The following is a 25,022-nucleotide window of genomic DNA, read 5'->3' on the forward strand; positions in this document are numbered from 1 at the left end:
TACATCCCATCCCTGTGGACAATGTCCTAGGCAGCTGGAGACGGTAGGACACATTACTCGTGGGCACTGCTATATGAGCAGCAGCCATTCATCAGCACGGGGGTCACCATGAGCACATCAACCCCATTTTTCTGATCACTATATAGGCTTATGTTAGGATGAATAAGAATGGTATGGAGGACAACACAGAATATTAATGATATAGCCTCATCTGGAACACTACTGCACTGCTGGACTCCCTGTCTAAAAAGGATAATACAAAATTAGAGGGGGCTTGGAAAAGAGTGACAAGAATGATTAAGGGCCTGGAAAAAAACTCTTTAAAAAGAGAGATCAAAGAGATTGGGATTGTTTAATTTAGAAAGGACCAGGGTGGATTTGATTTAAATCAAACTGATTTAAATCATGATTTAAATCACTACTCAGGAAGACTCAATTTAATCATGGATTTCTACATAAAAGTGCATTCTTGTTGGTTGTTATAACCTCAATACATATTCTTCACAACTCAGAGATAGATGTAGATTTCATTTTTAGAAGGTACACACTATACATTTTAAAAGTGATTTATTCTGAAAACTTTTCATATTAGTTTTACAGCTATATCAGAAAATGAATGATTGTTTGGTTATTTAATTTACCAAAGGTAATTGAAGCAGATATTTATGAAGTCATTGGGAGGTGAACTATCTCCAATTCAACAGCTTAATCATTAATATTTGGAGGATTTTCTTGCCATGCTGTATTAGGAAGAGAACATCACCAGACAGACATTTAAATTGTTTTATTTAACTATTCCTCACCTTTATATATTTATTTATTTATTTATTTTAAAACATTTTTGCTGTTAACAAGCATGTTATCTCCGGAGACACAAATCCACAGTTTGAGAACTGCAAAACTAAGCATCTCTGATGGTATCTTCTAGACCGGGGTGGGCAAACTCCGGCCCAGGGGCCGCATCCGGCCCTCCAGACGTTTTAATCTGGCCCTTGAGCTCCTGCCAGGGAGTGGGGTCCGGGGCTTGTCCTGCTCTGCGCAGCTCCTGGAACCAGCGGCATGTCCCCTCTCTGACTCCTATGCATAGGAGCAGCTTGGGGGCTCTGCACGCTGCCCCCACTCCAGGTGCTGTCCCCGCAGCTCCCGTTGGCCAAGAACCATGGCCAATGGGAGCTACAGGCTTGGTGCCCGTGGATGGGGCAGTGCGCAGAGCTGCCTGGCCGCGCTGCTGCATAGGAGATGGAGAGGGGACATGCTGCTGTTTCTGGGAGCTGGTTGAGGTAAGTGCCACCTGGAACCTGCACCCCTGACCACTTCCTGTGCCCCAATCCCCTGCCCCAGCCCTGATCCCCCTCCCGCCCTCCGAACCCCTCTGTCCCAGCCCAGAGCACCCTCCTGCACCTCCAACCCCTCATCCCCAGAGCCTGCACCCCCAGCCAGAGCTCTCATCCCCTCGTGTACCCCAACCCCCAATTTCATGAGCATTCATGGCTCGCCATACAATTTCCATACCCAGCTGTGGCCTTCGGGCCAAAAAGTTTGCCCACCCCTGTTCTAGACTGAGCACTGGGTCCCACTGGGTAGATAGAAAGATCAACTTAAATAATCTATACAGAAGCCCCTGGAACCCCATAAGATTGGGTCCCTAATCCATAAACTATTGGAACTCATTTACAAAAATTTTCTTAAACATTACATTAATATATAATATATATATACCATAGAATTAGAATTTATAATCCCTATTCCATGATGAGATATCTTTGAGCTATAACGTATCTTAATTAAAACTATCTTTAGATAGGTTTTTTCCTCAAAAAGCATTTTATCAAAAAAATCCAATTTAAATTTAAAAAAATCAGGTTTTTTTATTTTTATTTTTTAAATCCTTGATTTTTATCCACCCTGGAAAGGAGAAGAAAAAGAGGGGAGTTTTGAGAGAGCCCAAAAACCTTACACCTGAACTCATTTGTGTCAGTTCATGGAAAGTTTCCCAAAATGGGGGTAGGGGAAAAATCCCATTATAGTGAGTTTAATCTAAATGGTTTGGTGCAGTTTGGCTTGTTTTTTGTTAATTGACACCAAACAATTTCTTCTTTCTTTCAGTTAAAAAAATCAGACTTTCTGTTTCAAACAGATTATGACTTTAGGTCCAATCTTGAGCAAGAGATGATATGTCAGGTGCACCTCCCCAGGAATAGCACCAGGAAGATGGTGCCTCAAACGTACACCTCTAAGTCACAAATCCTACTCTGCTTTCTCTTTGCTACAGGAGTGGAGGTAATAATTGCTTCTGGCCTAGTATACCAGAAAAAAATTAGGTTGTTGCATACTTACAGCTGTCAAGGGTGATTCCCCACTCTGGCACTTCAAGTGCAGAAGGTAGGGGCCTGCAAGGATTCTAAAAATTAATACTGGCCACTCCAGGCTTGTATTAAACTCCCAAGGTTACAGCTTTTCTCTGACCTTGGATTGGTAGATGCTGCCACCACCCAAGTGCAAAACCCCTTTGAGAACCCAGGAAGGCGCACTTGGGAATTCCTTTCTGTGGGGTACCCTCAAGCCCCCCCCCCCGAGGGAAGAGCTGAGGAAGAAAAACAAGGGAAATCAGCTGTTGCCACCAGCTAATTAAACAATGTGCACAAATCTCTTAGGACACAAAAATCCAATCCTGTTTTTAAAGAAGGTAAATTGTATTAAAAACAAAAAGAAAGAAAATACATCTGGAAACTCAGGCTATTGCTAGATTTAAAAAAACCCAAACCCGCTACTTAGAAGGATTAAGCATCAAGAATAACTTTCCTGAGGTCCAGCTTCAAGGTTACAAGCAAAACAAAAGCATTTGGGGTTAGCACAGAGGAGTCCACAAGCCATAAAGAAAAGAAAAAAAAGATAAACCTAATAGTGTCTTCCGAGACATTTCCTGATCTACTTACATATCTGGGGTTTCAAATGAGTAGTTTCCAGGTACGATCTGATGATTTTTCATACCTGTCCTAAAGCTTCTTACAGCATCGCTGCTCTGTTCCCTCTCTCCAGAGAACAACAGAAGACAGACAAAGAGGATGTTTTTCTCAATTTTAAAAAGTTCTAGCCTTCCCATTGGCTCTTTTGGTCAGGTGCCCACTCACTTCCTTTTACCTATGCATAGCAGTGATACTTTTTAACCCTTTACAGGTAAAGCACGTAGAAAACAGCTACTAAGAGAGATTTTATAGCTAACTGGCTGGGCTGGCTGGGCGTCCATAACAGGGAGCTACCTCTGCCCCCTTCATTTATCACAACAGCTATACACCCAGATCAAATATGTGGGGAGTCCATGCGGGGGTGTACTCCCTACCTTGTGTGCTCTGTTATCTGAGTCACAATCTAGCCCATAATGTCTATTATTTAAACACCATGTTCCCATCCAGTCCAACAGGATTCTCAGTGAATTATATTATATGATTATATGCATTCGGTTTGGTTTATACTGGACTGATGATGTCCTCTTTGGTGTTTTCACTTTCAGCTCGGAGAAAACAGATTGCATATTGGAAAATCCTGGATGATGTAAAAAACATATTGCCTAGTAATGATGTTCTCCTTATTAAGCAGGCTGGACTGCATTTCCATCAGGCATGATTTTTCCATTGTCATGCATCTGTGTGATCATTTACACTTTTGTAAAGTTAGTGCAGAGTGGATGTAAAATGCTACCATTCAGATTTTTTAAGCAGCTTTTCACAAGTGTAAATAAATGACCAATATATACAAGACAGTGGAGAATCAGGCCTGTTATTTGTAACAGTCAGCTTTGACTGGGCAGCTGAATCCACTTCCACTGTAATAAAAATACAGTAGCACATACCTATGTATACTGAATTTTTTATTAATATTTTATTTTTGTGGTGACAGATGTTACCACCAATTAACTATTGTAAGGTAAGTAGTGTCTTGAAAGATCATACAGTTTTGTAGCGTCCTGCTGAATTCTTCTAAGTTTAGATCTAAATTTCTGCAGTCAAATAGGTGAAATTCACCCTTCTGGAGATGGGTAGTGTGAGGTGTATACTCCAGTTAAGCCCCACTTAGATAGTAAGCTCTTTGGGGCAGGGACCTTCTTTTTGTTCTGTGTTTGTACTGCACTCAGCACAGTAGGGTCCTAGTACATGACTGGGGCTCCTGGGTGCTGCGGTAATACAAACAATAAATAATAACTTACAGCCTTAAAATAGATGTCAAATGGGACTTTCTTGGGGCAAAGGCCTTGTGTGGGACTCTACCTAGAGGTGAATTTCACCCCTAATGAGGAAAATGTGTGGGTAAAATCATGGCTTCATTGAAGTCAATAGTAAAACTCCCATTGGCTTGATTTCACCTTGTGTCTCTAATGAAAGAGACTTTGAAGTATCAAGCATGGTTGAAATGGCATACATTATTTTAGTAAATTGCCAAAGTATCATTCTCTTTCACCCACATAAGCCTTCAGAGTCTCAATCATGCTTCCTAAGCAGTAGGTGAGTCACAACCAGTCTGTCTTTTGAAAAAGTTAGACTTCTGTCTAGTTCCCATGGTAATCAGAAGCAACAATTATTTCAGATTGCTACTCCAGTTCCTTTAAAGTGTAAGCTCAATAAAGAAGCTCTCAGATGGCTACAGTTCCACAGAGGTTTGCAGTACTTAATCATCACTTCCTATTGTCAACGGTTTGAGTACTTCAAAAGAATTGGTCCTGGATGCGTGGAGGGCTGGCTCTAGTGTATATTTTCAGACTGCAGTGCATTTAAAATAAAAAATGTAGTCTTGTTGTATTTTCAGCTCCACAAAGCAGTTCTATGGCACTATTTCAGCAAAAATTTCTAGAATGAAACAAATGGCCCTGAGGGACTTTAACAATTGTCTAGTAGATAACTCTGCATGTGACTCAGAAGATGCATAACAAAGAATAATTTCACTCTGCCTGATCATATAACTTGTACTGAGATCCCAGTTTTCAAACAGGGGGGCCTTAACAGAACAGCCAAATCCTGCTTCTAGATGCTTATTTTGGCTTGTAATCATATTAATTGAACATTTATACACCTAACTGTCTATTTCACTATTATAAAGGCAGTGATATTTGAAAAGTGGATCCTGATTGTGAAAAGGATTGTTTTTCTTCAAGTGCTTGCTCATGTCAATTCCATTCAAGGTGTGCACGCACCCTCATGCGCAGTCGTCGGAGATTTTTGCCTTAGCGTTGTCCTTGTGGCATCCTCTGGAGTGCTACTGTGCTCGTGTGGTGGTATATCAGGTGCCGCCCAGCCCTATGCCCTCTCAGTCCCTTCTAGCTGCCCACGGTGGTTCGTCGGAGCACCTTCCTTGCTTAACGAGAGCTAGCGTTTTTTTCTCCTAATGAACTTCGTGCCTTCAAGCCTTTTGTAAATAGTTTGTGTAATGTATTAGTTAAGTAGTGAAGTGTAGCTGTTAGTCAGTGTCCCGGTGGGGACTTTGCCCCAGACGGAGCATGCCCAGGGCTCCCGGGTTTAAGCCCTGCTTGGGGCTCTCCTGATGGAGTCCGCCCTTCGCCCGGCTTCTGAGTCATCCAGACAGGTCACACCGAGCACCTCGGGCTCCATCTGCAGTGCGCTGCCGGCACCTGGCTCCTCCCGGCATCCGGCTACATCGCCCGTGCCAAAAAAGAAAATGAAAAAGCACAGCTCCCCGACACCAAGTTAAAAGGTCCAAGGGTCATCAGCCAAGGGACCCGGGCCTGGCCACCAGGCTACTCCAGAGCCGCGTGCTCATGCCTCCCTGGTTGGGGCCCCCAGCCCCCTCGAAGGTCTGCTACTGACTCCTGGGAGCAGTCTGGGACCCACATCCCTGCCGGCACCGTCGTCCTCCCAGGCTCCCCAAGCGCAGAGAGAGCACAGGTCTCCACCTGCTCCAATGATGAGTCTGGTGCCGCACGATTTGGCTAAGGCTCCCCAAGAGGGCAAGCCAGCTTCTAAGACCCCTCAAGGGGCAGGGGAACACTGCCGGTCACCGGAGAAGAGGCGAGAATCCTCTCCACTGCGCCGAGGATCTGGGGACAGATCCGAGACTCTTCATCGGTCGCCCAGACTAGTGTCGAGATCCCCTCGGTGTTAGTCATTTGTACGGGGTCGACATTTCCCACACTATTCCCAGCACTGGTCATCCTCCTGTTGGTCATCCTCTTGACGTCAGTCCTAATTGCCAGCACAGTGGAGCGTTCCCCATCTCGGCACCGGTCTCCCTGGCACTGGTACCAATCTCCCGCTACTGACACCAGTCTCCCACATCTGGTCACCGGTTGCCAGTAGCCATGACCAGTAAACAAACCCAGGCATCGACGGCCCCTCCCTGGTTGCTGGAAGGTGATTCCTCTGGCACGCAGTGCCAGTTCAGCCCATCGCTCAGGTCCCACCGGCGAGATTGGGCACCGGAACCTGCACCATCACCTGCGGCACCGCAGTGGCAGCACGGCCAGTGGCCAGCACAGTGGCCTTATTGGAGCATGTGGGGCGTACCGATCATAACGATGCCCCCTTCCCAGCGCTCTTCAGTTGCTGCATCGGAACACTGGTTGGCGGCACCTACGGCACTGGGCTCAGTGCTGGGGGCCTGTTTGGAGGTCAGGATGGAAAAGCCTGTGCCCGCCCCTAAACCTCCCTCTCCGGTGGTAGTCAAAATCCCGGGACTTCCCCCAGCGGTCCAATCTTCCTCATCATCCCCAGATGAGGTGGTTGCAAGAACTTCAAGGGCTAGCCTGCCGGACAGCTTCAAAAAACATCAGGCCCTACTTTGGTGTGTGGCCAAGAATTTGGGGCTGGAGGTGCAGAAGATGGTGGATCAGGAGGACACCCTCTTCAATGTCCTCTCGGCCTCTACGCCCACCCAGGTCACCCTACCCATGCATGAAGGGGTTCTTACAATCGCCAAGGCCCTATGGCAAACCTCCTCTTCCATTCCTCCTATCTCCAAAAGGGCTGAAAAGAAGTACTTTGTTCCAGCCAAAGGGTTTGACTACCTTTATACCCACCCACCCCCTGGCTCGGTGGGTGTGTCTGCGGCCAATGAGAAGGAGAAACAGGGTCATACCACCTCGACTCCCAAGAACAAAGAGGCCGAAAAGCTCAATCTCTTCGGGAGAAAAAATTATTCAACCACCAGCTTACAATTTTGGGTGGCGAATCATCAGGCTCTGTTCGGCAGATATAACTTTAATCTCTGGGATGGTCTCTCCCACAGGGTCTGGCCCAGGAGTTCGGCGCCCTGGTGGAGGAGGGCACCGCGGCTGCCAGGTGCTCCCTGCAAATGGCATGGGTTGCGGTGGACTTGGTGGCTCCAGTGGTTGCGTCAGTGCTGGTTATGCAGCACAGCTCTTGGCTCCAAAAGGTGGGCATCTCCCAGGAGATGCAGACCTCGATTCAAGACCTTCCTTTCAACGTGGTTGGTTTCTTCTCTGAGCAGATGGACGCCAGGCTGCGTGGGTTGAAGGACACTAGAACCACCCTTCGCTTGTTGGGCATGCACACCCCAGTCTCCTCGTAAGCCCTTCCGGCCGCCCCCACTGCCAAGGCCCTGGCAGCCCCGTCAGGGCTCTGCGAGAAGAAGGGACACTACTTTTAGCCATCAACGCCCTTCTTCCTCATGCTCACCTGTGCAACCTGGGCCTGCCAAACACCTAGGGGGCCAAAAACACTCATTTTGAAGGTGTGCTCGAGAGCGACGCCCCAGTCAGCTACCCGGCTCCTCCCCATCTTTTCCTCGACTGTCTCCACCCCTACCAGATTGCCAGTGGCGGCTTACCTGAGATGTCAAGGGGTCCAGATTTTCCAGTATCGCAACAACTGGCTCCTCAAGGGCAGGTCTCCAGGGCAGGTGCAAGGGAGCCTCGATCTGGTGCATTCCACCTGCAGCAACCTGGGCCTGCTGATAAAAACAGAAAAGTCCATGTTAACACCAGTTCAATGCATAGAGTTTATTGGAGTGGTTCTCAACTCCACGTGGGCCAGGGCCTTCCTTCCGGAAGTGAATTTCCACGCCATGTCAGACCTGATCTCCCAGGTAAGCAGCCACCACTCACCACGGCCCACACCTGCCTGTGACTGATGGGCCACATAGCCATGTGCATGTACGTGGTCAGCCATGCTTGACTTCATCTACAGCCTCTGCAAGCGTGGTTAGCCTCAGTCTATATGCCCAGCAGGTCACAGTGCCGAACCACATCCTTCCATCCCTGGAGCAGTGGCTGGATCCCAAGTCGGTGCTGCAAGGAGTTCCCTTCACAACCCCATCCCTGTCGCTCACCCTGGTCTCAGATGTGTTGGATCTGGGCTGAGGAGCCCACCTGGGCAAGCTCAGCATGCAGGGCTCGTTGGTTTCAACATGACCTAGCCCTTCATATCAACGTCAGGGAGCTCAGAGCAGTTCGCCTGGCCTGACAGGCTTTCTTGCCCCACCTGAAAGGCAAGGTGGATAGTACCGACAGAATGTATTACATCAACAGGCAGGGCAGTACCAGGTCTTCGGCCCTTTGTTGGGAAGCGCTCAGCCTCTGAGACTTTTGTGTGCCACATGCCATTCATCTGGTAGCCCCCCACCTGCCCGGAACCAAAAACGTCTTGGCAGATCATCTCATCAGGACCTCGTCTCGCTACAAATGGACATTCCATCTGGAGGTGGTCAGCCTAATCTCCCACAGATGGGGGAATCCCCGGGTGGACCTGTTTGCATCCAGGCAGAACAGAAAGTGCCACGTATTCTGTCCTCTGCAGGGGAGGGACAAGGGCTCCCTGTCAGATGCCTTCTTGATTCTGTGGTCGGGACTGCTGATGTACACCTTCCCGCTGCTACAGCTGATCCACAAGGTCCTGCTAGAGGTAAAGCAAGACAAAGCGAACGTCATGCTCATAGTCCCAGTGTGGCCTCGACAACTGCATGCTGCTGAGTCTTTCGGCAGCCGCCCTGCTACAGCTGCCTCTTCGGCTGGATCTGCTGTCCCAGGACCACAGCAATCTGTGGCATCCACACCTGGTGACGCTGCACTTGACAGCTCGGCTACTGCGTGGCGAAGTCTGGACAAATGGGTGTACTCTGCTGGTGTCCAACAGGTCCTGCTGGGCAGCAGAAAACCTTCCACCAGGGCTACCTATTTGGCAAAGTGGAAGTGGTTCATGTGTTGGGCCTCAGATCGTCACATTCGGGCTGAAGAGGCCCCGCTGCAGGACATCCTAGACTGTTTGCTGAACCTTCAGCTCCAGGGCCTGTTGCTCTCTTCAGTAAAGGTCCACCTGGTGGCCATTTTGGCGTTCCACCCTCTGTTTCAAGGCAGGATGGTCTTCACCCATCCTATGATGGTGTGATTCTTGAAAGGTGTGGACTGCCTCTATCCACATGTCTGGGACCCAGCTCCCACTTTGGACCTGAATCTTGTGCTGTCAAGGCTCATGGGTCCTCCCTTCGAACCCTTAGCTTCCTGCTCCCTCCTGCTTCTCTCATGGAAGGTTTCTTTTTTGGTCGCTATAACTTCGGCCTGCAGGGTATCCGAGATCAGGGTACTCCCTCAGAGCCACGTTATACGGTTTTCTACAAGGATGAGGTCCAGTTGCACCCACACCTGGCTTTCCTGCCCAAGATTTCCCAGTTTCATACTGGTCAAAACATATACTTACCCGTCATCTGTCCTATGCCTCATGCGACGGATGACAAACAGAGGCTGCACACCCTAGATGTCAGACAAGCCCTGGCCTTCTACACAGATAGAACGATGTTGTTCTGTAAGTCAGCACAATTGTTGTTGCTGTCACAGAAAGGATGAAGGGTTGCCCAGCGTCTGCCCAGAGAATATTGTTGTGGATCGTGGCCTGCATCCGCTACTGTTATGAGTTGGCGAAGGTGCCCCCCCCGGCGATGGTAATGGCTCACTCGACTAGGGCACAGATCTCATCGGCAGTCTTCCTGGCTTAGGTGCCGATCCAAGAAATCCGTTGGGCTGCTACCTGGTTGTCTGTCCACACATTCACATCTCATTATGCGTTTACCTAGCAAGCTCGAGATGACGCTGGCTTTGGCAGAGCAGTACTGCAAGCTGCCATACCGTGAACTCTGAGCCCGCCTCCAAGAATACTGCTTGAGAGTCACCTACAATGGAATCGGCATGAGCAAGCGCTCAAAGAAGAAAAAACAGTTACCTACCTTTCGTGATTGTTGTTCTTCAAGATGTGTTGCTCATGTCCATTCCATTACCTGCCCTCCTGCCCCTCTGTCGGGGTTGTCAGCAAGAAGGAACTGAGAGGGTGTAGAGCTGGCAGTGCCTGATATACTGCCGCATGAGCATGTCGCTCCAGCAGTCACCACAGTTGATGCTACGGATACTGCTAAAGCAAAAATATCCGACGACTGCGCACGTGGGAAGGAATGGACATGAGCAACACATCTCGAAGAACAACAGTTATGAAAGGTAGGTAACCATTTTTTTCATGCATTATAGGGGAAGTTATTGCATAAGACTAAATCTTGATAGTTTGTGTTTATTGAAAATAAAACAATAAAACGAGTAGACAAGTTCTAGTTGGATGGAGAAATGCAATATTACACCAAAAAGAGCAAATATATAGGAAAAAGGTGGTAGTATTATGTAGTATATATAGAGATGCCAGAGTGAGTTGGGAAAGGTAGAATGATATAAACAAAGAAATAGGGATTAGATTGATATGAATATCATCTATTCTATTCTATTCTATTCTATTCTATACTATTTTCCTGATGATCTCAACCCTTGAAAATAGTGGGAGAGCCTTAAAATGGACTCGGCAGGTGAGAAAATCAGCTTAGCTGATTGGTTCGAACTAACTCGCAGTTCTTTCAGATTGTAAACCCTCTGGAGCAGGGATTGTTGATTTTCTGTTTGCATAGTGCCCTGCACAATGAACCCTAGTCAGAATTGTGGCTTTTGGGTGCTCCGTGCCATAAACAGTTACTACTTCTATCCACTGTGTTAATTGTGCTGGCAGCACTCTGCTCACATATGAGTGTGTTATTTACTTGGGAAAATTAACTCACTTTTGAAACTCAATTTGATAGATGGAGGCCATTTGTGAGACATAAAAATCATTCACTTTTGGAGGCACAAGAGACAAAGTAGAGGGCAAAACAGGGAAAAGGGAACGAAGGGCTATATCTGAACAATAAAAAGGCTGGTCGTGAAAACTATTTATGCCAAGAGAATCATAATTAAAATACTTGTTAAAGAAGTGTTAAAAGGCATTTGAATAGCTGAAGAGAACATACAAGATCTATAGCACCCGTTATGTGGCCTGTAATGCATCTGTAAGTTATTTGGGCATTATTACAATTCCTTTAGTTTATAGTTACGCCATCTGTGTCAGTGAGGCAGAAAACTCGGAATTTGATCCACTCCTTTTGATGTCTGGATTTTATGATGGCCAAAGACTTAGTGAACTTCTTGGAGTTTGCAGGAAAGCATCACAAGAGTGGAGCTCATGGGAATCTAGACATGAGGCTGAGATTCAGAGGGAGATATGACTTTCAGGCAGCTCACTTTCAATAATAGCCTTGAATACAAGAAGGAGAGAAATGTAGCAAAGGAAAATGTAAAACTGTTTCTTGCAGTTCAAGAGGAACTCAAACTTAGGAGAAAGTCTACCTCTTAGACTGGTTTAAACACACTACCAGAATTCACTTGACAGAATTTACCAGAACACCAAGTTTATAAATAAAAGAAGGGAGCAAGCCTAAACAGGTTTAAATCTAGCCCAACATATGTGTCTAGATATTAATTAAGTACTGACCAGGTCTTTGAGAAGTGTGGATCTGGGAACCTCTCCCATAGTAAGGTTTGCACACACAAGATCAGCATTGTTGTAAGGAAAGAAGAACGTGGATTGATTTCCACTGTCTTTCCTGTCCATTGACGATTTGTGCACTGTTGGGAAATCAACCCACAATCTTTCCTGAGGAAAGATTTACTTAGATCTTAATGTATATAAACAGTATCACAGATATAGCAAGCTCCAGATACCTGGTTTTAATAATAAAGTCTTTTTATCTTGGAAAACACACAAAAAATAGACCCCTGCAGTGTTTTCAAATTGCAAAAAAAAAGTCATAAACAATGGTTAAATACTTTCCCTGCTTCATTGAGGAAACTGCAGTGGATCATCAGATAAAAGTAAACTAATTTTGGCAGGGAATTTGTTTTAATGAGGAGACTATGCTAGTCAAGGGGATGGAGCCGCTATAAATTCCATATCCTGATTAATGGAATGAATAAGTTTTGGAGAATTTAACCAGTTAGAGAAGCCTTACTCAATACATTATTGTTAGTATAATAATTACTTCTTGAGAAGCCTGAGAATTCCAGTGAAAAGACCCTAAAAGTTTGTAATGCAGAAAGAATCTCTGATTTATGGTAATAATGTGCCAAGGGTAGTACCATATTTTAGGCTTAAATCCCTCAGATTTTGACAAGGAAACGAATTTCTCTAATGAACTAGTAAAGTAGAAGGCACATTCAGCTTCAGACATGGGAACACTCCCAATTATAATTCCAGAGATATTGTGGTAAAGTTCAATGCTAATTACTAGTTGTGTAACAAGGGCATGTAAAATATGCATGCATCACATTTAAAAACTCTCACTATTTAATGAACTATAACAGGTCTCATGCTCAACTAAAGCTGTGTGTGATTAACTGATTTGACATCTTACTGGCAATTCTAGGGGGGGAAATTGTTTCGGGTGACCCACGACCAAATTTTTGGGAAATCAAAAAGTCAAAACCAATTTTTCAAGTTTGAGCATTTTAAAACTTATTTAATTTTTTAAAATAAAATTGAAGGAAATATCCAAACAAAATTTTAAAAATCAAAATGTTCCATTGTGAAAATGTCAAAGCAAAATGTTTTGATTTTTTTGTATTTTTCTTTTTCTTTTCCCCCCCAAGATGAACAATTTGGCAAAACTGACGTGTTTGGTGTTGCCAAATCTGCATTTTTCAAGCCCTCCCCCCCACAAAAAATAAGCTGAAAAATTTCTCCCAGCTCTAGTCTAACCTGCTCCTGCTTTCAGGGATAACCTTGATTTTGTAACAAAACTTATCCTTATTCCTCCTTTGCCTGCCATTCCCTCCTATTAAAAGTTGCGTGAAAAAATTCCTGATCAAAATATCAGTTGTACATGGTTTAGAGTGTTGTTTTTCAAAGCTACTTGCATTATTTTTTTCTTTAATAATCTCTCTACCTCGGCTCTTTCTAAGATTCATCCTTGAAGCCTGATTTCTTTTCTAACGTTATAAGGTACAAAATAATGGGCCTGATTCTCTACTGCTTTCCCCTTGTATAGTGATGTGCAAAGGGAGTATAAAGCACTATTGCTGGTATAGAGCATTGTACGTTCACTTTGCCCAGGGGGAAATTGTGACAAAAGATGCAAAGTGAGGGGAGTCAGACCTGTGATTCAGTATCATAAATACACACCTTAGCCTTCATAACACATCACCAAGACTTTTGTTCTGGCAATGCAGTTAAAAAGGAAGTAATTGCAACCTTGTAGTAATTTCAAACAACCATATCTTCCAACTCCACAATGGAGTTATGCTAATTTTACACCAGCTGAGGACCTGGCCCATGGATTCTGTGGACCAGATCCTGAGGTGTGGCTGATCTGGTCAAAGTAGGGTACAGAGGTGGCTTAAAGTTCCCCTTTGCACTTCCTGATCCTGCTGAAGCGCCAGTTCCAACGTACTGCTGTAGCAGCCAAAAGACTGCTCTAATTAACTCCAGTGCAAATGGCCACAAGAGCAGTTGAGGATTAGTGTGGTAAAAGAACATTTTACTCAATACTCTTTCTACTGGTCACACACTCTGTTTTCTGTGCTGTGCTGGTAGTGGGGAGGGGCAGTGGCTTACAAGCCCCTATATTGGCTCAATGCCATGAGGGCAGTGTTTCCCAAACCTGGGACGTCACTTGTTCAGGGAAAGCCCCTGGCGGGCCGGGCTGGTTTGTTTACCTGCCGTGTCCGCAGGTTCGGCCGATCACGGCTCCCACTGGCCGCGATTCGCCGCTACAGGCCAATGGGGGCTGCAGGAACCGGTGTGGGCCAAAGGACGTACCGGCCACCACTTCCCTCAGCCCCCATTGGCCAGCAGCAGCAAAACGCGGCCAGTGGGAGCTGCAATTGGCCGAACCTGTGGGCGCGGCAGGTAAACAAACCGGCCCGGCCCACCAGGGGCTTTCCCTGAACAAGCGGTGTCCCAAGTTTGGGAAACACTGCACTAGAGGATCAACATTGCAGGGAGCTGATCTTCCCTGAGCTGGTTAAGTCAGTTTACAGCCACAATACAAGTGCAGTGTGGTACAAAGAGGCCCCATCACAGTAGAGAACTTGATGCTGTAACTTGCTTTTGCTGAAATCTCGAAAGATGTTTGGGTTCTCTGTTCTGTTCTCATCCTTCTCTGTAAAAGGGTGCCTTCCCCCTGGGCTGGAGAGCCTGGGGCTAATTACTGAATGAGTCCCTCCTGAGGAGAATCAGGCAATTACTCAGAAAGAGCAGAAGGTGGCTGCAGTGGAAGGGAGGGAGAGAACCAAGCTTATGTGGTGATAAAGCCTGGCTGGGGAAAAGGGTGAGTGCCAGTGAAAGCCAGTGGCGTAGCTAGGAGTGGAAATTTGGGTGGGCCCTGACTTTCAGGTGGATGGGCAATGTCAGACAGTGCTAGCTCAGCTTCTTCCCTTACGCCATGCCCTCTTCATAGCCCTGGTGCCCTCGGACATGGCTTCACCTGCCAAGCTGGGCACATGCATGGGGCGGCTCAGAAAATGGCAAGGCAGAGCTGCTGGAGCGTAGCTTTCTGGAGGGCGGACACATAGCTCCGTCCTCGATTTCAGGTGCTCGAGTGATGCTGTGGGCCGCTATGGCAGCACTACACCCCTGTTCAGATTTGGTTGGGCCTGGATGCTAAGTGTGTGGGCCACGGCCCACCCAGGCCTACCCTGGCTACGCCCCTGGTGAAAGCTCAGAGCATATGTCACTCTCTCCAGTAGGGAGAGACCCTGATGAAAATACGGAAGAGAGGCCTGGGAGAGACTCTGATTAAGCAGGGAAGAGAGAGAGAGAGAACTTAAGAGGCCTGGTAGGAAGTGGCCCAGGGAAAACTGCAAAGCAAAGGTAAAAGAACAGACCTAACTGTTCAGTACAGGGCTCTGTGCTAGAACCTAGAATGGGAGGTGGGACTGGATTCCCCTACTGGCCCCAAGGAAGGGGCTGTACAAGCCCACCACAGGGGTTATTGAACCCAGCAAGGGGGCTACAGGCTGAGCTGAAGACAGGGTAAGGGAGAGTCCCAGAGAGGGGGGAGGATTTTTGATTGTTTTAAAGACATTTTTGGGACTTTCAGTTTGGTAATTGTGACCCTGGACATGTTGAACTTAAGATGGTGACCACGCTGCAGGGCTGAGCCATTGGAAAAGGAATTGCTGAAGTCACTGTTGGGGAAGAGGGGGCACTAGCCCAGCAAGAGAGCTGCCACACCATACCTGGCCATGAGGAGGTGCCTACCGGTGAGTGAACTCACTTACACTCTCCCAGTAACAGAACGGAAGTGTGACAACTGAGCTTGCTTGGCAATTTGCTGGACCAGTCATGTTTTCATGGCAATGTTTGTGACGGTCTCCAAATTTGCCACCATCTCTTTGCAGGCTTCATGGGGGATTCTGTTGGTAGCATAGTGTAGACCGGCCATAAGGGGAGGCAGTCCATAGCACAGTTCTCAGAAATTAATCCATTTTGAAGTAAGTGGGAAAACTCTTTGGCGGGCAAGGGACTGTCTTTTTCTTCCGTTTGTATGGTCCCTAGCTTAAAGGGATCCCCCTCCTTGCCCAGGATAGGGGCTCATAGGCACAGTAATGCAATATAAATAATAACAATAATAGCACTACTAGCAACAACTGTGTTTAAACATGGAGGTAAGCTAGCAAATTCCTGGCCCTTGGGTTAATGGGGTCTAGAGGAACAGTGTGATGCCTGGAGCTCTTGTCTTTGAGAAAAATCACACTTTTATGGGAAAAACCGTATAAAACGGAATAGAAAAATATTAATTTCCTGTAGAATATTTTGGACCATCCTGTAGAATTTGATGGAACTACTTTGTACCTGCTAAAGAATTATAAAGGATGATTTAAGAAAACATATAAAAGGATGTCTTTGATAAATTCAGTAGGTTTCTACAGAGCTCTGCTACATTTCTGTTTTCATCACTATTATATATTTGTGATCCTAAGGGCATCCTGTTGCCAGAAGGTAATGAATTTCAACTCGCCCTACTCACTATGCTTATAATCTGTATCTAGAAGATGTCATGTAATATGTCATTGGCAAACTAATAACTCACTGATCATTACTATTATTGTGTGATGTGTGTATGGGTTGTGCATTAAGGGTTACGGATATATGCTGGAATTATGACTGTGTGTTTAAACCAGCCATCTCAGGGGGAGTTGGCAAACAGGTCTAGCCAAAGGAATGTGTTTCCTTCACTGAGCCACCCGGTGGTCAGGCAAAGACAATGAACAGAGGTGACATGTAACTGTTGACAGGGGGAGGGCACAATTTTGAGGGCTCCGGGGAGCCACGTGACTGCCCCACACATTGTCTCTGGATCTAGAACTGAGGTTTTCAAGCAGGGGGCATGGAGGAATGTTTGGTGGCTCAGGCTGGCAGTGCCAGGCAGGGCTCAGGAGGGAGTGCCACATCCACCCCCTGACTCACCTCAGTGGCCTGCTGAGGTAAGTTGCAGGTGGAGGTGGTGCTCTCTTCCCGAGCTGTGCAGGGCTAGTCCAAGCCCCGTTGCTGAGGTGAGTCAGAAGGTGGAGGTGGCCCTCCCTCCCAGAGCCCCAGCCCCAAACGTTTCTCTGTGTCCCCCTAGGGGGACATGCCCCACAGTTTGAAAAGCTCTGGGTACAGGCTGTTGCAAAATGGAAGGCAGAAGTCTGGGGGAGCAGATGTCCCCACGTGCCCACCCCACCCATGTCACCTCTGATAATGAATGTCTATTTACATATTAGGTAAACAAACCTATCAAGGTAACAAGCAGAGGAGGAAACAGCTTGGCATCTATACCCCAATGGGGAAGAGAAACTTTATCTGGGCTATAATGACAGGGGATCTGAACCTCAAGTGACAAACAACTGAATCAGCTGATTGTATACAATATTTATGTATTATAATAGCATAACAAATGTGGTGTTTTAGGAAAGTCTATGACACAGTGATAATTGATATCATCATGAATTGTATGTATTAACACTACACAAGGAATTATGGATACTCTTTGATGCTGTGCTTTATAATCTGATACCAAAGAAAGGAAGAAACAGGTCTTTCCCACACAGGAGGGAAAGCAGCTATCTACCTGTCTCCAACGAAATCAAGCAAGGTATGACCAAAAACAATGGAAGCCCCATTTAGGCTGAGATCAGCAGGGGAATGGGAAGACCACAGGAAGGGAAGAACAGCATGAGGTCATCCTGTCTCTTGAAACTATGTCAGTGAACGTTGAGAGAGATAAGTAGGGACAGCAGCCATATTTGGGGATCATCACTAGGCAGACATGGGGGTAGGGGTGGTCAGAGGTTTTGCAAGCTGAGAAAGATGGGCTGTACCATCAATGCGGACGAAGTCTCTGGGAACTGAATATAGGTGAGAAACCTGCTTATGCAAAGATCTTTTACCTAAGAAGACAAGGGAAGCCAGCACCTTGTACTTCTGTGGAAGATCCTGCCTGCTGGGAAGGATGATTGGACAAAGTCTGTACCTTGCTAGGTTTAGTTTTAGACTTCTAGATGCATTTTCACTTTTATTTGCTTTTTACATGGCATCACTTAACCTATGTCCTATTATTAATACATTTGTTTTACTTTTACTACAAACCAGCTCAGTGCTGTGTTTGAAGGGATGAGTGTATTTGTCCAGTTAGGTTAATAAGCTGTAATGTGCTTTTGTCTCTTTAAAGGGGAAAATTAACCTTATTATTTCTGAGTGTTCCAGGACTGGGCTGGACATCTTGAAACTCATGTGTTTGGGGAAATTTGGGGCTGCAAGTGTGGGGTCCCCCTGCAAGTCGTAACCAAGGCTGGTGGAAGCCAGGGTGGGGCTGTTGTGCTGTAGGCAGGATGTTGGAGTCAGAGTTGTTGATCCAAGGATGTGCAGCACACAGACACTCAAGATGTGACCTGCATGCTTGTCTGCTGGGTGCTGGTGTCCAGGCTGTGAGCCACAGCAGCTGAGCGTTTGAGACATCCAGGGTTATAGGGTAGGTTGTGACACAACTCCTCACTGGTCTGGATTGCCAACAGGACAATGGTCTATAGGGCTTTTCCTTAAAGGTTATACAAACAAGTTCTAGAAAGTGTTTAAAAAACAAACAACCCCCCCCCATTTTATCCTGAAAAATAATTCCCAAAATTCTCTCTGCCTTTTATGTTGCTGAAATGTTAGACATCCTGAACCCCTTACAAATATGCTGGCAAAAATGTTAGATACAAATCTATCCCTCTGTATGTATATCTATATAATATCTCTTTCAAATTTTGAAAAATAAATGGTAACTGTGAACATAAGATCTCATTTTTCCAGAAGAACTGGTCTGACTAAAATCATTGACTTCTGGGCACCTAGTTAGTTATTTTAGTCTTTAGAATTCTTTAGGTTATTAAAAATAATAAATGGACCTGAATGTGGATATTTGATAAGCGAACTGGGAATAGCCAAATGAGAAATTATTTCATTTTACAAAACTTTTAGCAACTGAGCAGTATAAGTAATATCACTTGAATATGGCAACATTATATTGTGGGCTATAGTTATAACAAAATCAAATTATATTATAGAACATTGCTGCTCCTTTCAAATTAAATATGAAATCTGCAGTGTAAGTGTTACTGGCTTATAAATATGCCATTATAGTTGGACTACATTTATATGCTTTGGATTGTTGTACAAGCCAAGAAAATGTCTGTAAATGTTGACTTTTTATTGAAACCCTTTCTGCTGTATAGCTTAAAGGTGATCTCTTATAACTCTATTCTGGACTCCACTGTTAATACAGCCACCCCTTTCTGGGGTGCTCTTGAGAACTTGGTAAGAGCAAGGTGACTCTTTGGGTAAGAGCCTCCTGTTACATGTTTGTGCAGCAGCTAGCACAGTTTGGGCACTATAAATAACTCCATTACAAACTCTGCATCTTTCCCTTTATTTTAACAGAGGAGAAAGTCAAGCGTTCAAAAGTTAGGGAATGCCAGAATTAATATTGCCCATTCAACTTTATTAAGCCCCCTTGTGCATATGCATTATGATACTGTTATGAGCTGGGTTAAACCTTGCCATCCTTCATTAATACTGTAGTAAGGGTGTGATGCTGTCTAAAGGGGAAAGTGACCATCTACACTAATATGGTCACCACTGTTACAAAATTGTGGTAAATCTTGACCAAAGTATTCGAATGATACCTTACAAGGCAAAGTTTATAACCCGCTGAGTATTATTATCTTGTTATAATGTGTATCTACATTGTGTTTGGAGTTATGAAATTTTGCTCTATGTTTGTAACTCAAAGGTGTTGTGAGTCTGAGAGGAGAGCCAAGCAGCAGCCCATAAGCACGATGTGTTCCTTGAAGCTAGAAGGGAGAGTTTTTGGGTCTGGCACTGGCTAAGCAAAGAAGCTATCACCTGTTTCTGGTTCTTCCTGTGTTCACAGAAGCAGGACTTTGTACATTCCTTGTAAATAAACAAGGGGCCACAATATAATCTCTAATTACATGATCACAAACTGCCTTGTTCTACAGGACTTTTGCTAATTAATACTTACAAGTATTTTAAAACAGCCTGTAGTAATTTAGGTATGAAAACAAATGCATTTTTTCTCTTTGCAATTTGCTCTCTGCTACTTCAGTACCTAGACATTTGCTTTTTGAGACATAATCACAAATTAGATAGCAAAAGATAAAAATTCAACAGTTTGCTTATTTTGAGGCAACAATTATCTTTGTCTGAACACTCAAAGTGAGCTTCTTTTTCACTCAAAATAATCCTATTTATTGAGTGCAAAATTAGAAAGGAACAACTGGGCTGCTCTCTCAAATCCCAAATGAAAATGCAAAAACCTCCAATTTGAAGGGTCTCAGTTATTTTGCAGATATTTTGTGTAGCCCTGATCGTAATTTCCTGGGAATTGAAAGTTCTCAATCATACTGTTAAATGGATTAACATAGCCTTAAAAAAGAAGAGCTAAGCTAGCATTTGCATTGCTCTGCAGAAAACTATTATGGCTAAGGTGCATCCTGGGATCAGACAGATCTGGAGAAAGCCATGTAAAACACCCTCGATTGGAAGAAAGTCACCCTTTTGTAAGAGGCGTATTAAAAAGGTACCCCTGCTGTCAGAAGACCTGAGAGGAGCCCTCTAAAAATGAGCAATCACTTAGACTGTTACTGTCTGGCACTTGTACTTTTAAAACCTTTTTTGTTTAAAGTTATTTTCACATGGGAGTGGGAAGCGGGGGAGCTAAAAAGGCACAACGTCTTTTTTTCATAGGGGTGTTGTTACATCAATGCCAAACCAGGTCATATGGGACTGGTAATTAGGAACTCCATTCTTTGTTGTGACACCGACATATTAGTCTTGGCTAAATCACTCTGGCCACTATTATTTCACTATTACAAAAAAAAAATAGCTTCCAATTTTGAATGCCCAGCTTTAGACACCTAGGAGTCTTTTAAAGAAATAGCTGGTGAGTACTTCTTCTCCAATTCAAGTCAATGGGATTTGGGGTGGTCAGCACATCTGAAAAATCCAACCTTTACATGGCTAAAGTCAACTAGACAGTATGCATTTAGAGTCTTAATGAATGACCTAGTGGAAAAGGAGAGTCTCACTTGATGGTAAACAGGTTGCTTTTAAGGTCATGTCATGATGGCTGACTGATTAATTGCCACTTCATAGCGAGGCACTGCTCACTGCACTTTTTGTCAGAAATGACTCTTTTCTTGTTTGGACAAACAAAAGCGGTAGCTCAACTTAACTTTTCCCCATGAGCTGTGATCAGAGCCCAAAAGCGCATGGGGGTGTGTGTGTGTGTGTTTTAAAACCTTGGGGGTGGGAGGGCTGTCACATGATTTTTAGAAATGTAACCCTTCTGCCCGTCAGAGTTGGCAGCAACAAGGGCCGGGTTCAATATCTAGGGGATCCATTCCAATAACACAATGCAAACCGGCTTGAGCCCCCACCCAGTGACCTGGGACAAATATATACCACCCCCACTGGGCGCCTCCAAGAGGCAATACTTCCCCTCTCGCAAGCACATAGTCTGAGTGTAGCAAAAGCCTTTTAATAACAGAGAGAAACAATGTGGCATTATGTTGGGGAAACACCACCAACAGGATTCATAACACAACCCATGAGCAAAAAAAAACCCACCCCAGGCAAATTGGGGCATGCCCTTTTCCCTTTTGTTCTTGAGTCCAGCAACCCCAAATCACCCAAAGTCCCAAAAGTCCAATGCCCCAAAAGTCTCTGTCCCTGGTCAGGGCAGCCCCAGAGTTCGAAAGTTTATCTGCGGAGCTTTACCTCCCAACCGGGGTGGAAATGGGACGGGGGTAAGAGGCACCTTACATGATCTGAAGCTGACCGCCCCATAGCGGCGCTCCGCTCCGCCAGCCGCCCCACAAACTCCTTCGCTCCGCTGCGCTCCGCTCCGCCAGCCGCCCCACGAACTCCTTCGCTCCGCTGCGCTCCGCTCCGCCAGCCGCCCCACGAACTCCTTCGCTCCGCTGCGCTCCGCTCCGCCAGCCGCCCCACGAACTCCTTCGCTCCGCTGCGCTCCGCTCCGCCAGCCGCCCCACGAACTCCTTCGCTCAGCTCCACGACCCACAAGCAGCTCCTGCCATCCACACACTGCTCCGCGTCGAACTGCTTCACCAGCCGTCCCGCAAACGGCTCCACAATATATCTTCAGGCTCCCCCACTACTTAACACAACACTCAGTGATTTCAGCTCTTAGGTGAATTCAGCTTGTAGTAGGGGAGCCCCAGTGCTGGTGCACTGTCAGCCCAAAGTGAGCTCAGCAGCCTATAACTAGACTTCTAATGAAATCAAAATTAGCTCTGATATTCCACAGTGGAGAGAGGAGGAAGTGCAATTAGCATGTAAGGCCCTCACCAAGGGGCCCATGCCACCAAGTATTAATACTTGTCCCCAGCCTCTCTCTATTCACACAGTTTTGGAACCCATGACCCTTGCCTAGCGAGTGCTACTTAGTTGATGGTGAATCCCTCCATCATAACAAAAGGCCACGTACAGTTCCAAGCACAGTTCCCATAATCAGGGTAATAACAATTTATTCTTCCTGCCCCAATAACAGAGACGCTGGGGATCCCACAGCAGCCAAAGTGACCATTTGAGCGGCTATGGTCTCATTCTAGGCGTGGTGGGTGTGCCTATGCAAATGACATCGGCCCCTGAAGTTCTTTTCCACAACTTGCCACACCTCACCACCAGATGTCAGGGTGGAGCTCATCCTGACACTGCTTACATCCTCCCCCCAGCCGAGACTTTGTCGTCCCGACAAATCACACTCCCTTTATACCAACTCATTGGTTTCCTCCAAAGGGCCTCAGGAAGCCCACTTTAGCTTCCACAAGCCTGTGTGCTAAATGTATTGGCTCCTCACTAGTCACCCCAGGTGCATCATAAGTTAACCGTTTCACTGGTCTTATCACCCTGTCTCGTCTATTGAGAATCTCTGTTGCCGAGGTAGGGGGAACATCCTCTTGAGTGACGGATGGAGAGGCTTCCCTGGAGGGTCCCTCGGCTACTGGCGTAGGCCCCTGCACTCCTAGTTCTAACGCTGGAGGGTCCAAGGTGCCCAGGACATCCTCTACCTGTCTGTCCCCATTGTCCAGTAACCTGTGTGTGTCATCACAGGGGGGTCTCATCAGCAGCACCGGGGTATCAGAAAGGGGCCTAAATAGTTCCGCCATTGGGTTTAGGGCGGAAGAGGGAAAACTCTCGTTTGGTTCAGCTGATCGAGACTGAAATCTTGTCTCCATCCCAGGATACACCAGGGTTGTGTCTTCCTCCTCAGACTCACTCTGAGATGTGCAGAATAGGGGTAAGTTAGCTGCCGGGGGCCCACTGTCTGTGTTGGATGGCGGCTTTGGTCTAGCACCTCTGTTCTGCCCGGCGGCCCTGCCGTGGCCCATCTCATAAGGGGTGCTTACCAATTCCCCCACAGGGAGCAAAAGGTTTCTATGCACCGTCTTTATTTGCCCTGGACCGTCTTCAGGTTTGATCTTGTAGACCGGCAGATCTCCCAGCTTTTCCATCACCAGGTAAGGTATTGCCTTCCATCTGTCAGCTATCTTGTGTTTGCCAGCAATACCCAAATTTCGCAGCAGGACTCTGTCCCCCGGCTGGAGCTCCTGCGAACGCACTCTAGCATCATATCGATGTTTGTTGCGGTCTGCGTTCTTCCGAGCCGCAGCGGTAGCTAAGCGATAAGCATCCCGCAGCTTTTCTCTTAGTCGGGATACATATTGCTGATGAGTTTCATAGCTATCTCCATCCTCTGATACACCAAAGCACAAGTCTATGGGTAATCTTGGTTCTCGCCCAAACATCAAGAGATATGGGGTGACTCCCGTGGCATCGTTCTTTGTGGCATTGTAGGCATGCACCAGAAATGCGACATGCTGGCTCCAGGTTGCCTTCTGCTCTGGTCGCAAAGTTCCCAACATATCTAATAGGGTTCGATTGAACCTCTCTGGCTGAGGATCACCTTGGGGGTGATAAGGCGTTGTCCTAGACTTTTTAATTCCTGCTATCTTCAGCACCTCCTTCAGAAGGTGACTCTCAAAATCCCGCCCCTGATCAGAGTGTATCCGAGCCGGGAATCCATAGACTGAGAAATATTTGTCCCACAATACTCGAGCAACGGTGGTGGCCCTCTGATCACGTGTGGGATATGCTTGTGCATACCGTGTAAAATGGTCAGTCACTACTAGAATGTTTCCAACATTCCTCTTGTCTACCTCTACAGACAAGAAATCAATGCATACCAACTCCAAAGGTTTGTTGCTGGTGATGTTCTTGAGATATGCAGCCCTCGTGGGCAGAGTTTTCCTTTGAACACATCGAGCGCAAGTCTCACATTTCCTGCGAACATCTTCAGCCATTCGGGGCCAATAGAACCTACTACGAATAAGTTCCAGGGTCCTCTCCATCCCTAAATGCCCAAAGTCATCATGCAGGGCCCTCATGGCCAGGGCTCTGTACTTTTTTGGCAGTACTAGTTGTGCTCGTTGTTTTTGTAAAGGGTCAGTGGTCATTCGGTGTAGCACTCCCTGAATCAGTTTTAGTTTGGTCCATTCTCTCAATAGTAGTTTACCCTCCGGGTTAGGTGGGACAACCGCAGCTGGGCTTCGCCCCTCCCTTTTGGCAAGTAGTGTATCACGAATGTCAATATCTTGCCGCTGGGCTTCTTGCCAGTCAGCCGCATTGAGCATGGGCAAAGGAGATTGGTCTAATGCAATATAGTTCACTGAAGCAGAAGGCATGCATTCAGGGGGCAGGCCCAAAGCTTCTGCAACACATCCCTGAAAGCCCTCACGGGCCTCTGGCTCTCGGCGACTCACACTGCAAATAGCTCTCACTCCATCTGTGGGTATCACAGCAACTTCTGGAGCCTGCGGACGCCTGGATAATGCATCTGCATCTACATTGCTTCTCCCTGATCGGTACTGAATGCTGAACTCATAGCTAGCCAAGGCGGCCACCCATCTCTGCCCTGTAGCATCCAGCTTAGCACTTGTTAACACATAAGTCAGTGGATTGTTGTCTGTCCACACCTGGAACTGAGCACCATACAAGTAGTCTCGAAATTTCTCAGTGATGGCCCATTTCAAGGCCAAAAATTCCAGCTTGTGGGTGGGATAGCGAGTTTCACTATCAGACAATCCTCGGCTG

The sequence above is a fragment of the Eretmochelys imbricata genome, chromosome 1 (assembly GCF_965152235.1).
Source record: "Eretmochelys imbricata isolate rEreImb1 chromosome 1, rEreImb1.hap1, whole genome shotgun sequence".
NCBI classification, from domain to species: domain Eukaryota; kingdom Metazoa; phylum Chordata; order Testudines; family Cheloniidae; genus Eretmochelys; species Eretmochelys imbricata.